This window comes from Chrysoperla carnea, chromosome 1 (genome assembly GCF_905475395.1).
Source record: "Chrysoperla carnea chromosome 1, inChrCarn1.1, whole genome shotgun sequence".
NCBI classification, from domain to species: Eukaryota; Metazoa; Arthropoda; class Insecta; order Neuroptera; family Chrysopidae; genus Chrysoperla; species Chrysoperla carnea.
Window position 1 is genome coordinate 102,691,034 of NC_058337.1, and position 19,860 is coordinate 102,710,893.

Genomic DNA, 19,860 nt, shown 5'->3' on the forward strand with positions numbered 1-19,860 from the left:
TAAATCCAGTACCAAAGTGTTGCAGATACAATAAAAAAAGGGTAACATATTTAAGATACTTGGTAAACTGTTATATATAATCATAATCAAAATTTATTATCCAAAACGCATGATAATTATCAAAATGTAATATTGTGAAGATGAAAGGTTAGAAAGTAAACTATAACCATTGTCGACATAAATTATAATACATTATTGTTAATGGGATTCCTAAATCAGGATATTCTGAATATGATCAATCTTTCCAAGCTTTTTGAGGAGGCAGCCGAATAAAATCTGATGTCTAAGGTGGCTGTGCGAATAACAATAATAGAATTTATTTTTGTTATTCGCACAACCACTTTAGACGTTAAAATTAATTTCGTTGCCTTCTATAAAACATAGTTATGCAAATAAGCTGCTTTTACGGTAATAAAAGAAATGAAGTCTTAAAATAATATTTTAAGTTTATTCAACACATATTGAGATAAAAAAAGCTCTTAAGGTAATACAGAAAATTTTCCCAAACAAATGAGTAGTAACATTAATAAAATTTCAAAATCTACTACTATCTACGTATAAATTCCGGCTCGAAGGACCAGATAATATACATTACTCTCATACGTGCATACATACTTCCAGATAATATTTAAGTAGCCAACATTTTATTGTACAAAAATTATACGTGCTACTAATTTTATTTAGTAAAATTGAATTCGACAAGAAAATTATTATTGCATACTGTTCATGCCATCACATACATAGTTTTATTGTTTAATATTGACGATTTGTAATAAAAAAAAAGTACAAAAAACGCAAACGGATACAATTTCTAGATTGTATAAATAATTTGTTTAAATTCTCTCCCGGAAAAAAAAGAAACGTAACAGTATTTGATATGTGAAATGAAATCTCAAATGAATAATTGAATAGACAAGGCAGCGAATCCAACCAACCATCATATATTATTGTATGAACTGTAAAGCTAAATCCAATATTATTAGGATGGTAATACACAAGTACACCTGCCAGGCAAGTATAACATTATATTACAACCGTATATTCAACCGTATACCATACATATTTAAGTAATTTAATACCTATGCCTATATTACATATATTCAAACATTCGAAATGAACATCCTTTTGAAAAAAGGGAATGTTTATATATACATATGTATATAGGTTTACATGGCTTACTTTCCTACTGACCTCCTGGCTCTACAAGGGATCACAGTCATCATGTCAATTATTAATAAATAGTTATGTTATATTTCATATTTATATGATGCACTCAACTCACGCAAATGCTCACAGAATTAAAAAAATAACCAAGATACGAAATTTTATGTATAATATTCTAGCTTTTTTTTTAAAAACATATTTCACTATTTTAACTAAAATCAGTTTTTCTTCAGTTAAATCCTATATAATGTTTCATCGTAAAAGAAATAAACGAGTATTTATCGAATATTTCGTTTCATATTTAACCACAGAGCTCATAAAAATATTCTAAACACTTTTTATGAACACTTATTTAACTGATTTAGTAACAATAAGTGATAGTAAGTAAGCTACATTAAAAGCTTTTCTTGTTTTTTTAAATTTTTTGTTTTTTTACTACAAAACCGAGGATAGCATTTTTTCAATTCTGTTAAGATTTTAGACAAATTTCATATAGCTGCAATGAAATGACTTGGGGAATTATTTAACTAGTTTCCTTTACGATATATTTAATGCTTTTCTTTTTTCAAACTAGTTTAAAATATTTATTCATTCTCTAAATAATAATAATATTATATTAGCCCAGTAAATCTGTCGACACTACAAGAATAAACTCATATATTGCTCATCCTTGTACACAGCAAGCAGCACAACAGCGCAATGGGCTGAATTAACGACTCAATATTCACAAAAAATACAAAAAAAAAAAAAAAAATTTTAATTAAAGTAAAACTTTTACTTAAACCTTTAATTATTTAGCTTTCGATATTTAGAAAACCAAAGCGGATATCGAAAAATTGTATTCTTATTTTTCGTCAATATTCATGAAGTTATAACAAAATATATCATCAATGTTGAAAATAAAGAACAAATAATTTCAACCACAAGTCTAAACTTGGCGCACTACCCTAAATATTGACAATTTTAAAAATTTGTTGCAGCTAACATAGTTTTTGTGCAAAAAAACTAAGTCACATATCGTTAAAAATACGATAAGCTGGTTATGATCTTTCATATTTTTATGATGCACTCAGGCAACGCAAGAGCTCCAAGAGTCAAGAAAATCATCATGACACATTTCTCATATTTATTAGGAGCTTTGGTATATTTTTAATTCGTTTTAGATTTTATGTTCAAAGAACGTTTCAAATTATTTGATTTATGTTGTATTTTTATTTCATGATTCAATTTGACACATGCTTTTACAATTTTTCAAATCACGCCCACTCGAGAGTTCATTTTCGAAAAACCAATCCTATTTGTACGCACTCAAAGTAATAAAATATCGTTACATATTTGTGGCAATTATTTGTCTGCTTTGAAAACATTTTTTTTTTTTTTTTTTTTTGTAAAATTAGTAACTTTTCATTGACATTGTAAAAATTTATTATATTTTTCCGCTGAAAATGGTAGTTTTTTCAAAAACATCAATTCTTGATTGAATTTTTCTTCGAATCAGATAATTCGAATAATCAATATTAAAATTATATATACGTTGCTTTCTATAATGAGCAAAAATGCTGAACTTTTGGGTAATTTGATAAGTCTTAAGTCACCTAGAAGTTTTGAAAGGTTCAATATTAATAAATTTTACTAAAAACTTCTGATAACTTTTTCAAAATCGAATATTGGCTTTTCAAAATTTTTTTTTTCAAATTCATTTTTCTATCATTGATTTTTTACGAACAATATATTTAAACATGATTGATTAAAAAAAAATGAATGAGTCAGTTGTTTTTAAGTCATAATTTATTTATGACAATATTTTTCATATTTTTATTTGTTTTCTTGTTTTTCATTACTTTTAATCGTTTTTATACACCAATCTATAATTTTCTGTAAAATGAATATTAAAAGCTATCAGACCTACAAACAACCATTCAAACCATTAAATACTCACTAAATGAAGCTTCAACTCTTTAATTATATCGAACAGTAAATGTGTAAGAATGTAATAAAGAAATGGTGGAAACGCAATTAAATAAGGTAGCATATCAAGTCATAGTATGTACTATGTATTTAATTGTGCTTCCACCATATTTGTTAAACTTATTATTTATTTATTAAAAGAGACCAAAAATGGAAAATTAATTTTTTTTTTTAAATTAATAAATTTTTAATCAATGTGTGTTGTACTATACTACAGTAAATAAGCCGGAAAATACCATCAAATGTGGAAAAGTGGTGGAACAGCTCCGATTTCAAAAATTTTTTGTGTACGTATTCCTTAGATCTCTAGGAACATTCAGCCGCACTAACCTTGACATAACAAAAAAAACTGAGAAAGTTAGGGTATAGGTCGCAATTTACGTCGGATTGGAATAAGTTTGGTATCAAGAAGTTTTTTTTTTTCGTTTTTAGATTGGTAATATTAATTTTTATGGACAGAAATTGGATACCAATTTTGATACGTAAAATATGATTAGAAAAACATAGTGTCCATAAGAGAAAAGAAAAAATTTTGTAGATATTTTCTAGAAGGGTAACTATTAGTAGTTCTGTATCATTCTATGATATTTGATTTTGTAAGAAATCTTTTTAAAAAATTCCTCCTCCTCAATGACTTGCCTTTATCATATAGGTTTATAACCATTGTTTCAAATTTTTCGTACAACAATAAAATATTTTCAATTTATGAAGAAGCATTTCTAAATACTGCTTGTTAGGAGGATAATTAGAATCTTTTGTAAATATTATAAACCACATGTAGTTTAAAAAAACCTAAGTAACATGTCGTTATAGCAAACGTTGATCTATACTTGTCAATAAAATTATTTGCATGGGTTTTTCATATACAAGATTTCAACCCTTTTTTAAACACTTAAGGGGAGGAATTTCCATAAATATCTTCTTAGTGTACACTCATTTAATGATCGCGTGTACAAAATTTCATGCTTCTCATGACCCAGCGTTTTCAGCTGTGTTTTGATCGATCAGTATCAATTTTTTCTTTTATATTTATAGATGGATTGTGTATAAAGGTAAATTTCCATTGACATTAAATGGCTCGTTGAAATAAAAACTTTGGGAAAGATAATTTTCGAAAAACAAGCTTTTTATAATAATTTAGAAGAAAATCATTGGCAAGATTTTTAGTTATTCGCACCGTGCGTGAGTTTTATTGGAGGCGTTTCCATGATAACGGTACACTACTTTAATTATAGAATTGTATGGATGCATATATAATTGTATGGATTGCATTTATGACTTACATTGAAAATTTAATATTATTGTCTCACAAATTTATGATAATTATGATAATTTACATTTGAAAAATAAGATTTGTGCAATTTGATTTTTTATTTTCACAATTTTTAATGCATTACGTGTAATTAATGTTTTGTGTTTTTCAATAATTTTAATTTGACATTTTCAATAACATTAACATGTAAAGAATTGCAAATTAGTCATAACAGTCTCCTTTATCGCCAAAATTTTTCACTGGAAGCGCTGGCATCGATTTTATTGTCCCTACCATGACTACGCACACAACGAGAAGGCGTTGGAAAATAGGTATTAAGGAGAAACAATGCTTCTCCCCGACCCACATTAGTACAAGTAATTTAATACTACCCAATCATAAATAATAATAAAATTTGAAAAACCAATGATTACATGGAAATTTATTAGTTTAGTATAATAAAAAAACATTTAAATTGACATATAAATTCAAAATTAGTGATGACTCTTCTAGTAATATCATTTGTATCTATATTTGTATCTGCATTGACGGTTTTATGTCACTCATATTATTAATTTAAAATATACAAACAGACAACATAGAATGAGATTATATATATCTTTTTATAAATGATATCTACTCACATAACAGCGTATGCTTAATGTTTTTCTCAAAGGAGAATAACGTATTACGTTCTTTAAAATTATCTTGTACTGTTGCAATTAGCGAATTTTACTTTATTGTTAGCGAATATGCCAGCTAAGGGTTTTAAAAAAGGTCTTATATCGAAACTCCATCTATAAATTTAATGCTTCTCCGTTGATATGTCTTTTTGAATTTTCATACAGAAGTCTAAATTAGAGTATATACATCAATAAATTTAGATTGGTAATCTAATCAATGATTAAACAAGTGAAATTTACAAAATTTAAAAAACCCCCGACAAATGCGATTTATTCCTTATAAACCGATTTTTGGAAACTATAAAATGTTCTCAATCAAATCGGTTGGACCGTTTAGGGGCTACGATGCCACTGAGAAACACACAGACGCACAGATACACTTTAAACTTATAATACTCTTTCTTAAATCAAAATCAAAGTGATGGTCAAGGACATCAGATGAGATGAAAAAGAAACTTAGAGAGCTATCATTTTTTGAGATCAATTTTTGGAAATATTTTAATTAAAATTGAAATATTTGAGTTGACTTTGTTCTTTTGAATTATTTTTTGGCCATAGAAATTAAGGCTAATTGAATATTAAATAAGCTTTTCCCGGATTCTAACAATCTTAATATTTACGATAAACTACTAATCTTTTTCTAGTTTTTATTTTATATTTTACAGTGAATAACATTATAAAAGATTGTATTTTTGGTAAATTTGGTAATGCATTTAGGGTCTTTCAATAAGAGTGATACTTATCACAATTTGAATAAAAAACAAATAATTTAACGTATCAAAGTAAATTATATTTTATTTTTTAGCTCTCACATTGAAATTATGTTACAGTCAATATAAACTTTCAATATTAAAGTTTTAAAATCATTTATTTTATTAATTGTAGCTTGTAGCCAATCTTGAACAAAATTTCTTAGAGATTTTAAGCTTAAAGGTTGAGGCGATAGCCGATTAACAGACTTGAGCCAGTACACTTTTGGTCAGGCACTATAAATTAGTCCAATTATTCAGTACAGAAATTACAAAAATATTCAAATGGATTCCTATTAAAGGAGTCTTGGTTGACATTTAAAAGAGAACAAAACTTTAATAAATTTCGATTTTTGCCTCAATTTCCTAGATCAGTTTTTTGTATTTTATAAATACGTATTTCGACTACCAAGTAGTCATCATGCAAGTAGTCAATGATGACTACTTGGTAGTCGAAATACGTATTTATAAAATACAAAAATCTGATCTAGGAAATTGGGGCAAAAATCGAAATTTATTTCGAAATATCCTAGAGTTCTCATTTATTATCTTCAATAATATTTATACAAAACTTTAATGTCAAAGCTTCAAAATAAAGCACAACTTATTTTGATATGTTGAGTTTTTTTTCTTATTCAAATTTTAAAAAGTAACATTGCTATTCACAGACCCTACAAAAACAATTTCAAACAGCCAAATGAAATATCCTTTTAAGCTCTTTATATGTAAAACTTCGATCGATTTGCAATTGTTTGTTGGGATGAAAGATGAATAACTAAAAAGAGATGCGATATGCATAAAACTATAGTAAAAAAGTTAAAACAAACAATTGACTAAGTTAACTGTAGAAATACCCTGTATAGAAAGTGTTGAATGTTAGTGCTTGCATTATTTTTCATAAATTAGAAAAGTTTAAAAACCAACACTATTTTGTTTTGGTTTTCGAAAATTTCTTATTTAAGTATTTTCTAGAATCTTTTTTTTTCACAAGATCACTAGTTAAAGCTACCTGCATATTTAGCTAACATTCACATGTTCTGGAGAAAATGAACACCAAAATTATGTCCTAATTTGCACCCTCACGGAGAAACAATGATGTTTACGAAAAAATTTCAAAAAAAGTGTTTTTTTTAACCGACTTCAAGAAAAAACGGAGGAGGTTGTCAATTCGACTATATTTTTCTTTTTTTTTATGTTTGTTACCTCAGAACTTTTGACTGGGTGAACCGATTTTGATGATTCTTTATCTGTTTGAAAGCTGGTGCCCGTTTGGTCTCATTTCATTTTGGTTCAGTTCTGACAACGATATTCATAAAAGTCTTAAATTTGCATTAAGTATGCACGACAAGAGGACGAATAACTCAATATCACTTCGATGATTCTCAGATTCACTAAAAATCACAAAATAAAAAAAATTTTAACTAAAAGAAAACCGACTTCAAAAGAAAACTTTTCTAAAATAAATTAAAATGCACTAAATGTAAAAAAATAACGATAATGTAGTTAAAATTATTGTTATTTTTGGAGTCGGTGTCAGCCAAGGAAACAACTCTGACAGAACAGTTTTCTACATTAGCTTGTCTGACACCGACTCCAAAAATAACAATAATTTTAACTACATTATATTACCGTTATTTTTTTACATTTAGTGCATTTTAATTTATTTTGGAAAAGTTTTTCTTTTGAAGTCGGTTTTCTTGAAGTTTTTTTTATTTTTAATATAAAGAACATTGTGTACATTTAAACATTTTTTTTTAACCGACTTCAAACAAAAACGGAGGAGGTTATCAATTCGACATCTCTAACGATTTTAAAGTTGGCCCTACAGACCCAGGATCCGCTTGACTGATGGTGCTCATTTACGTACTCAAAGTCACTTTTTATATCCTCAGCACGGTATAAAAATTTCATCTTGATATCTCTTTTCATTTTTGAGTTATCATGTTGACGAACAGACAAACGGACAAAAGGAAATTAAGTGATTTTATAAACACCTATACCAAAATTTTATTCGTATCATCAATATTTGTGTTACAAATTTGGGACTAAAATTTGTATACCTTGATATATATTTTTCATACACAGAGTATAAAAACAATTCGTGATAATAGAATTTAACCAAACATTTTTCAATCAACTTTCGATTGTGGAAAAGTATGAATTGCACATGTATACTATATAAAAGCACACAATCTTCGTGTGAGCACAAAACATGCATTATCACGCTAACATGTGATTAGACCTATAACCTTTTATAAAATGAGTACAAACTATATTCTAAAGTTCACTCACTCATTCAGTCTCTCTGTTAATAAACTTTATATAGTAGGTATAGAATGATTGTTGTATATGTCGAGTGTGTCGACCAAATGACAATAATAAACTTTATAAATTTATTAATTATTAATCATTTTCTATGCTGTACACACAACAATAACATTTCAGTGCAGCAATTTTGTATTTTGCATACAAATTGTTTCATAAAAATATTAGATTCAAACAGAAAATTTATTTAAAATTTAATAGATTTTAATAATGTATATCAGTGTAACCAGCACTCATTGTAATAATCTTAAATATTGTACATAATATTGTTGGTACATCGTAAAACCGTTTGAAACAACGCTTTGTTTAATTAACTCCATTTTAGGGAATTATTCTAAAACAAAACAAAATAACTGAGGCGGTACCGGCGATTATTGTTTTTTCTGAATACATTCAATGATGCTACAAATAAATATTTTTTTTAATACATTTGTCTGCACTTAAACTCATGTGAAGACACTTCTATTATACGCCAGTAAAATGTACAAAAAACAACTAAAATCACAAAATGCGATGTAAAGCTGATTTTTTGGTATGTTATTTGGAACCTTCAGGGAAGTGTGAAACTACAAGAGAAACTGCAAGCAAAAACAAGTTGTAAAACATACATAATCCATGAAAAACTGCAAAATTTTCGGACTTTTTTCAGTTGTTGCAGTTTAATTCAAAAACTATGAGCTTTTGATATTAGTTGCTACTGTCATTTTGAAAGTATATTAAATTTGAAACAATTGAAGCCAACCCGCAACTTTGTAGGTCTTATAGTTTTTGAGATATATATAATGCTTGAAAAATTTACATGGTGTTTAGAAATGTTAAAATTTTGAGTTTTACTTATGTTAAACCGTTAGAGATAGAACAAAAGTTTAAAGTATAAAAAATGTGTCTTCTAAAAAATTAAACAACTTTTGTTGGAAACAATTTTTTGTAAGCATCATTGTTTTCTCGTGAGGAAGCAAATTAGGGCAAAACTTTGGAGTCCATTTTTTCCAAAAATATAAAAGATAGGTCACAACAAGCAGGTAGATTGAACAACGTTGTCGCTTGTACAATTCACTTACTGGATTAGACTCAATATTCGCCAAAAACTAATTTTTGTTTTAAATGAAAAGCGTCAATTCGTCAAAAACTAATTTTTGTTTTAAATAAAAAGCGTCAATTCGTCAAAAACTAATTTTTGTTTTAAATTTTTTTGGATTGTTTTTTCGTAAACCAAACGGACAATTACATGCTATTAAGGCTCAAAGCATTGCTTAATTACTTATTTACATATATTTAGTTTTGTTTGCCAAAAGATTACTTTTAAAGTTACTTTTCCATACTAGTATCCTTTTCATGTTAAATATCGACAACTTTGAAAATTTGTCGCAGCTAACAGAGACGGTCAAAGGTCCTAAAAACTTGTTTACAGCTTTATATCGTTGAAAAATACATCTTTGGAATTTTTCATGCAAAATACTTTTAGCGGCATATCGTTAGAAATACGTTAAGTGATAACATGAATGTTACAATTGTCGTCTCATTTAAAAAAAATTCATCTGAAGAATTAAAACTGGCCTCTAAATGTATTTTCGACTTAATTATATTAAACGTGTATTGTATATATATAGTAGTATGGTGGAAACGCTAATAAATACTGTGGCATATCATTGCTTACTTGGAACTATATATTTAATTGCGCTCCCACCATATTTATTAAACTTTTCGATTATTTGATGTTTTTTTAAAGTTAAATTCAGGGAATCTAATATTATGGCAATATTTTTTATATTAAATTTCCCTTGATTTCAAATTATCAATTTTAGGAATTTTCAGATTTCCAAGTGTAACTGAAAGTAGAGCTTTATTCGCAAATTTTTTAATTTTTTCGAGACAAGGCAACGACAGTAGCAATTTATAGACACCTTTTAATGAGAAATATCTTGTAGGCTAAATACTATATCTAATGTAGGCTATATTAGATTATATCTTATAAGATATAAAATTTTTCAAACAAAACTTGTTTAACTCAAAGAACGGTATTTTAACTTTGACTTTGACAGCAAAAGTCATCTACAAGTAAATTCAAGTTCGTAGACGATAAGAGATATATGACTAATTTAAATTAAAAGTTTTTTATTATAAAAATACCAACAATTTTTAGTTCAAAAAATCAAGATTTAAACTACCATCAAAACGTAAGCCTGCATTTTTGAATATAACTTCGTTTTGACATAAATTTGAAGTATACATGTTTAAAAAATATTAAAATTTATTTAGGGAGTAGAAAACCATTAAAAACTACCCTTAAAATCACTTTTTGAAAATATCTCGAAAATATAAAGTTATGGAAAAAAGTTTTAAATAAAAAATGTAGAATCAAAATTATCTATAAAATCATTTCCAATCACTTTTGACGTATTTGCAATAGAAACCGAGATATTTGCAATAAACAAATCTAATTAATAGCTCAGCCTCTTCAGCCAAAATTCTTCTTTCTGGTATGTATAGAACTGACAAACGTAATTTTTGGAAATTTTTCCGATTTTCCGGGGGGAAATTTTTTCGTATTTTATGCGACTGGGCTATAAATTTGGTATAATTATTGCAAATATCTCGGTTTCTATTGCAAATACGTCAAAAATCCTGATGACAATTCAAATGATATAGGTCGGGTAACTTGACAAAAAAAACTCAAATTAGCTTGTGTAATTCGCCCAGGTAAAAAAAATCTTCAAAATTGGTGCTCAATATCCGTGTATTCGGAGAACTTTAAGTCGGTGCAATATAGAGTATCGAAATCAGACACCCTAATACTAGTTCCAGCCTTTTAACTACACGGCTTATTGAACACCAAGGTCGGTTTTTTTTTACGTTAAATAAAATTTTTTTTTGTTTTCCACCTGAAATATATTCAGTTAGTAGGAGTGAGTATAATGAGTAGTTTATAAATTATATTACAAATTGATTGTGCAATAAATAATAATATAATAAATATATTATTATATTTGTATTAGTTATAATATGTAAATATTAATAACAGTACCTAATTAGATTAAAATGAATGATGAAGTGATGATCCTATCTATAATATATTTATGAATTTATACAAGTTTTAATTTATTTATTTTATAAAATAGTTTTATGGTTTCTTTGTTGTTGGACGGATAGATAGAATAGAAAGGTGTCTCTATGTAGTTAATGTTATGTATGTCTTTATTTAAAAAAAAATCTATTTTATTATTATGATCTAATAACATACATTCGTAAAGCTGCTGCTGCATTATGAAAATAAATTATTTATTTAATTACCTAAATATTAATTATTATTATATACCTATAAAATATCAATATTTCAATTTTTTATTAATATCATAAAAATGGTGTGATTCGATCTACTAATAGTACGATTCTTATTTTAAGTTGCATTTTATTCTTATTATGGATAAGTAAACAGATTATTACAACCTTCCGTTTTCACTTTTTTCCATTTATTTAAGGCGTAAAGTGTCTCTAAGCTCTCGCGAAGTAGCATAAATTCGGGCGAGAATGTGGCGGTAATACTTATGGTATCTCGCCTTATCAGACTTCCCTAAAAAAGCGGTTTTTTGTACCCGAGTCAAAGGCAACATTAACCATCCAAGCAAGTACAAGCAAGTATCATCTCCACAATCTCGTGATTAATTGTATTCAGTAGTAATTATGGCCTGTATACAAGATTGTTATTTTAAAGTTTTGGTATAACCCACAGAGGGCCGCACTTCGGCTAACTTTGACGAGTACACCCGGTGAGAACGAGGATCGGAGGGGGGTTGGGAAAAAATCAAGAGTTATGTCTTCTCCTTTTTACTTTAATCAGTCCATTACAAGAATGGAATTCCTTGAAGATAGCGGTTTTTGAAGAAAAGTTTTATTATACCAAAAAATGGTTTTTCTGTGTGCCTGTGGACTCTCTGGTAAGCCTACTTTTTGACAAATAACGTGGCTTTCTAGTAGTTTTATATTTGATTTTTCCAAAGTAACCGTGATAGGTTGGTACGGTTATTTTGTTTGCTTTTGATATGATTACTTTTCACATATAGTACAATTGAAGTTTGGCAGCTGCCTCTATTTGCATCTCCCCCTACCCCGCTGGCGATTCGAAATGATGGTGAGTGAATCTTACGCGGGATCTTCTTGAAGTTAATCTTCTCACAAGGCAGGCAGACCGCATTTGATATCTAAAACTTAAAGACACTCAAAAATCTCTTTATAAGTTGAATTGAGTTACCACTTCAAGAAAATTGCTGATCACTCTTCTCGAAAATAAACGTTTTAAACATATTTTGAATAGAAAACTTGGTGTTTTTATTTTGCTGTTGGGATCAGATTTCAAAGTTTGATGAAAACAGGAGTGATAAGAAATCGGAAATGGATTATTAATACTCTCCACGTCAGATCTTAGTGTTTAGAGAATCTTTCGCGTGAAGGCAATATCACCAGTAATCTGTAACCGCGTAGCAGGGAGGACTGAATTTGAAATTTAAATATGTTAAACGTGTAAAATTTATGTCTTTCATTCTTCCAGCGAGCGTTTTAGATATTGCCATCAAAGGTCAAAATATTCATTTTACCTTTTTTTTTTGTAAAGTGCACTCTTTAATGTGTATTTTCAATTTTTACTGGGACTGATAATTTTAACTCATGTCTTCTGTTTCTTCTATCTATCTTTTATCTACCATTTCTTGTGAAAACTCGTAGTCGTACAGATAAAAGTTTCTGTAACATCAAAGGAAACAATGGACAACATAAACGAATTTTTAAAGGTCAATAAAATAAGCCTTTTCGGAGTATATTTAAGATTTAACGGTTATTAAAACACGCGTAATATTACTATCATTATCCTATCATACATTGAAATTTGATAATACACGTGCAATTACCGGATTTTCCCTAATATTTTACTTTGCATGCTTAATTGAAATTTTATTTGACTTCGTCAAGGACGTGCAGATAGAAGTTTAAACCAATCAAAAGTATGCCATTTTCGGAGTTACATCCAAAGCTAATTATATATTTTTTTAAATTATACATTTCAAAACAAAAAATAGTAATAAAAGAAAAACTAACAAAGTGACATAGTAATAAATTAGGTGTTATTTTTTCATTGATTTTCAATAAATAAACTGTTTTATGAACATTAATTTTGATGGTATGTTGTTATATTTTTATGAAAACTTTAATAACCATGTTCAAATTTGGAACATGAAAAATAAATTACTACAAGGGCATAACTTACTTCTACTTTAAAATATCAAATAAATAGATTTGTCATCTTAATATTTGTAATATGAAGAAATTTCTTAAAAATTTAAATTATTCTTATTTTATTTTTTTTGTTAATAGGTCATCCATTAGTTTTATTTACAATTTTAAATATATTTTTAAAATAATTTTATTTTACTAATAAAATAATTGACTTTATTTTTATGTTTAATTAATAAACTTTTGAGAGCTAACACATGGAACACAAAATCACTTCATAATAAACACAATTTTTTTTTAAAATATATTTTAATTATATGCTGATTTAGGGCCGGACGCGTCCTCTTCTTTTTCAGATGTAGTATCATCTGTAATCAACATGCTTTTTGATTGTTTTGATTTTGTTCACTTTTATTTCAAAATGGTAAAATAATCAATCGCGAATGATAGTGATATTATGAGATATTTGTCTCAACTAAAAACTAGGCTAACACACAAATTTACTTTACACATTTTTTTGTACTAATATCACACAATCCAATACCAACCAACTCTGTATTAGGGTAAGTATTACAATGTAATACCATTTATAAGTATACATATTACCCTAAATTTAATTCTCTATTTTCCCACTTCATACTACGTAGCGCTATTTAAAACGCATGCGTGTTTAGTATAAATGAGCTTTTAATATTTTATACATTTTTTTTTGTATATTTAAAAGATAATTTTAATTAAAAAATATATTGAAAATTATTAAGGGTTTTTCATTAAAATTTAATTAAAATTTGATCCTTATTTTAAAAGATGGATCTAATTATTTTTTACCCTAACCTATTACGAAAAGTCATATAGTATTCTAATTACTATAAATTTAAATTGACATTATTTCAATTAACCTAAATAAATTTTATTGGATTTGTAATCATTATTGACAAAATGTTCTAATTTATTAAAAAATAATTAAGAAAATTTTACAATTTACGTAAATTAAGCCCCATAAAACTATTATTAGTAAATTTTTATTTTTTATTCTAATCAAAGATTTTAAGTAAATATATCAATTTTGAATATTGAATTATAGTTATTGTTAATAAATAACTAAGTTAAAATTATTTTAAATAGGGCTATAGGGCAATGAGAGACATCTATAAAGAAAATTTAGTACTGAATCCCCATTAAAAAATAATAATTTTTTTTCTTTATTTCAATAAAAATTTGTATCTTAAATATAACTCTTTATATCGAATTAAAGGAATATTATAATAAGAGTTAAAGACCTCTCTGATATAAAATAGATTACTATCCTAGAATAGCTTTTAAAGCATAACGGCGCCTACTTCACGTGGTGAACTGAACAACCCCATGATAAAGTTGTTGTACTAGTAAGTATATAAGTTCACCGTTTATATTATATTGATCGGATATAATACACATACTATAATATAATTCTATCTCACTTTATTTAAATCGAACAATATGTAGGATTCTTAACATGACATGTAATTAAAAATGAATACGTATTCTTAACTTTTTTAATTTTATTGTCAAAATTATATAGAGTAAATATCTTTAAAAATGAGTCTTTTATTGGGCATTTCCTCTTAGGTGAAAAATTAATCAAAAATTTTCCTAATGAAATAAACTGAATATATAAATGCCGAACATTTTCTAAATTAACAATTACCATAAAATTATAATACCTAAGTTATCATTGAAATATTAATAGTAAAAATAAACGTTCCATTATAATAATTACAAAAATAGTACCAAAAATATACATTTAAGGTAGTACGAGCGCCAAGGCAATTTTAGATTTTTTGCTGAAATTATTTGTATCTTATTTTCAACTTTGATTATGAATTTTGGTATAATTTTATGAATGTAGACGAAAAATAAGAATAAAATTTTTTGATATCTGCCTTGGTTTTCGAAATATTGAAAGCTAAATAATTAAACAAAATTTTTGATTTTCGATATTTTGAAAATTACTCCAAATATCGAAAAATTTTATTCTTATTTTTGTGTCCCCACAAATTAATTAGTCGGGCACAACGAGTTTTTTGTTTTCAATAATTTATTCAGGTTTTAACTATAATTTAAATAGTTTTTTTAATTTTATTTCCACCGGCTAGTTTTGGAAAAATCTATGAAAACACATCATCCATCTACCGTTTTCCCATAAGTCCAATGTTAAATATGACTACTTTTGAAGCCATTTATTTATTTTAAAAAAATCGGCCAACCCTTCCAAAAATTTTCAGAATTGATTTAGAACTCATATAAAAATAAATTAGAGCTATCCTTTTTAGATTTAGGCATAGTTAAAAAAATATTCTAAAATTTTTATAAATTCCTGTTTTTAGCCCAACAAAAACTCTTTTGTTGAGCCCCCTTTTTATAGCATTTACTCTACATTTATAAATAATTTTTTAATCAAAATAAATTTTGAACATAAGTATACTTATAATAATCAAAAATTTTATATTATTATATTTAAAGTATAATATTTAAAAAAATTAATTAATTTAATAAATATCTGTTGTACTATTAACAAAAAAAAAAAAAAAAAGAGTAAGCAAATAAAATTCAAATAAGAGTAAATGAGTAAGACATATTATGATAATAGTAGTAAAATAAATATTACTATATTACTCGAAAATGTTTGATAAGGATTATATAGACTAGTAGTGCGTCGCGGCGCTTTTCATCACGAACATGTATGTCTAACACACAAAATAAATATGTCGACGACCACCATGTTTTCTACTAATAATCATATAATATTTACAACAATTATCAATTCTATTATTATTATTTAATTTTTTTTTTCTTCAAATATTTATTTTAAATAAATAAATAATGTAAATAAACATTTTTCTCTTTTATATAATAAATAATAATTAAATGTGACACAAGATTTTCATGTAATAATGTTGATGAAAAAAAGTGATATATCTACGAAAATGATTTAATCAATATTATAAATAAAATAATATTTGTAAGTATTTTAATATAATTAAATATTTTTTCATAAATTATAATTTTATAATAATCAAAAAAATATAATCTTATTTTTGACAATTTTTCTTATATCATTTAATATTCAAAATGCAACAATTTTTTTTTTGGAGTGGTTTAATATATTTATCTTAAATATTATAGCAACAAGTTATTTATTTAAATCAATTTTATATTTAATGTTTATTGATTTTAATAAAATTAATATTAAATATATTTTGTACAAAATATATAATAAACATGTCGATTATACAAAAAATAAAATGATTAATTATTTTCTCTATTATCAATATAACAATTAATTTTATAGTGTATAGTTATTGATTTCATGAAAATTGTTGTAAAATTTACATAAATTTTACTTTAAAAAAAAAAGTAGTATAATAATAACGGACATAAATGTCAGGTGAACTGTTATATTTGTTCTAAAAAACTTTGCTCTATTTTTCATATTATATAATTGAAATAGTTATTATGAACTATTTGTACTTCGCAGCTTTATCACGTGAACTTAAAAAGTGCATCTATATAACTTTCTAAGATACTCAATATATAAAATTAATTTCAAATTTTTCATTTTATTTCCTATGAATAATCAGCAAAGTTAACTTATAGGTACTTGAAGTTGCTTTTATAAAAAATTTTAATTAAATTATTGTTTAAATTAACGTTGATAATTATCGTAGAAATTAATTTGAAATAATAATTAATAATTTTTCTTAACAAAACATCTACAATTGCTTTATGAAATTTTTTTACTATGGTTTATGTATAACATTACACAATTTTTTTCTACCCGGAATTTATATGAACGTGAAGTTACTGTTAAAATTTGTTAAAATTGGCAGTGATTGTGAAATAAATGAATGGCCCAAATAAAAACCGGCAAGTTTCATAATTCATGGACATTTTTTTACCACGCTCTAAAATTTACCACTGCTCGATGAGAGTACGCTTATAAAAATACATTGTTTTATTTTTAAGTAGTTCAGATAAAAACATTTTTCTATTTTACTATTAATTCTATGGGTTATAACATGCTATTTACATAAATATGATTAGGCTGGGTTATTGAATAGTAGGTTGAATATAGAATCTGAGTCAAGGTTATCTTGATAGCTTAACTTAAGCACTTATTCTAAATCACAAAAGTACCATAGCTTAACACATAATGAATGAATAATAGCATATATTTCGGCAAAATAAACAGGCTTTCTTGCCATAAAATTAAATTTAATTTGTTTTTCTCACAATAACGTTGTCAGCCATTTTGGTGATGTAATATTGGTAAAAACAACAGTCGTGTATGCAATTATTATATGTATAAATGGTCGTGTATGATGGTAACAGAACCTACAATTAATATGAAAGCCATCAAAAAATTAGTAATGAATGCAAGAATACATAAAGAAATTATTATCAAATTTCATAACTTATATTTCACTACCGAAAGTACCCTATTGAATGTTCATTATTTTCTTTCTATGATATCAAAAGTCTTAAGCCTACTCGGGGAAACCTGGACTTAGAAATAGAAAATATTTACAAATCCAAATCAAAGTTGTTAAAAAAATAAAAAAACTCTTTTTTAAAAAGAAGTAACTACTCGCCTACCCTTAAAATATAATAGCAATCGTTGTGGTCATCGACTTGAATGTATTAAATTACATAGGATAAATCTAAAGCTATATAATACAAAATATAATTAGATTAAAAAAACTGTATTTAGTTATTCATTTTTTCCTTTTTTATGTTTTAGACAATTTATTTCGCGCTCACATTAACGCAGCCGACTACAATTTGTATTCAGAGATTGACAGCCACAATAAAAAATGCTTTGATGCTACCACCTACTTATGTCGTGTTCACATTAGACTTTCATCAATTCCATCATCAACAAAATTAACACACATTAACACACCCTTGAATGTTATAATATTGTGTTTGTGTGTGTTGTGTGTGTGTAATTATTAAGTGTTTCAACAACACACTGAAAAGAATGACTACAAATCCAAATATTGGCGACAAATTACAAGAAAAATCATCAAAAATATCCAATGAACAACATAAACGTCAATTGCGTATGGGACCTGCCCCATTTGCATCATTTGAGGACCTATCAGATGAGGTGAGGTCCCAACGTGTACGTATCTTTTTATTATCAAGAATATATCATGAAGTAAATTTATAACTTTAGTTAATTTTGTAGTAATTCATTTAATATTGCTTAACTAAGCTTTATAGCTTTTTCTATTATAGCTGTAGCGTTGCCATAGTATAATTTGTAGTGAGTATACATTTAGAAATTATTTATTAAAAAGTAGGTACTTACAATAAAATACAGTTTTGTCATGCTTTTACGCATGCGTTTTTTAATTCTGTATACAAAATATTAATTTTATCATATAGAACAATTTATTAAATATTTAAACACTAGTTTTGGTAGACAATTTTAGTAATGAATAGTTAGTTACTCTGAGATTTATTTACCTCAAATTGCTTAATTAATATGCTTTTGAAATTACCAATTTGCATTTCGCATTTTAAGTAAAAATTTAGTCAATAGACTAAAATAGTTTTACGTCTTCATGTATCTTTGTCCTTGTATGTTCCCAGATTTCTTGTTTTACGCATTATAACACAAATAGTATAAACCCTATATTCACAATAATGTGTGAGGTATAAGGAATCTAACAACAGACACAGACAAATATACATGATGACGTGGTAACTCTTTTGGCCTATAATTTTCATAGTGGGAAACCGTCAAATTTAAACTTGCTAGAAAAACCAAGCTTTCCACCTTACCATGAATGAAGTATTTGCTACCAATTAATCTTTAAAGTTACAGTCATTGTATAAACATTCGTTTTTTGTGAGTTTAATAGAATGCTTCGGCACCAAATGCTTTTTGTTCATAAAACCAATTTTTTCATGTTTGCCAATTGTCTCAGGCTACTGGTCACATAAAAAAACATAATACATAAGCATATTAGAGAATCGGAGTCATGTATTTCATATTTCCAACTATCAAAAAGTAAGAACTCGACTTCAATCGAGTTTAATTGGAAATTTGAATCGAAATTGAATCGGACTTTTTATCAGGGGTATGATAGGCATAACTGGGCTTGTTCAAATAACAAATGTACGAATTTTATGCGGGCACTCAAAAAAGAAAGCGTACCTATATTTTTTCTATAGTTAGTAAGAGATAGATAATGTACGCCCCCCGCATGAACGAACTGCAACGGTACTGCATTAGACACTTAATTCAAACATGGTAGTTGATACTTTTCTTCTATAAAGTATTAAAGTAACTTATAGCGTTTATGAATAACAAAAAACGATGTTTATTCAAAACATCTTAAAATACTTTAACTGTCGAAATCTTGATATATATCTTCCAAACCAATTATTTCTTCTTCACTCCAGGAAATGAGTATTTTTTTAAACCATACATTTGAATTACAAATAA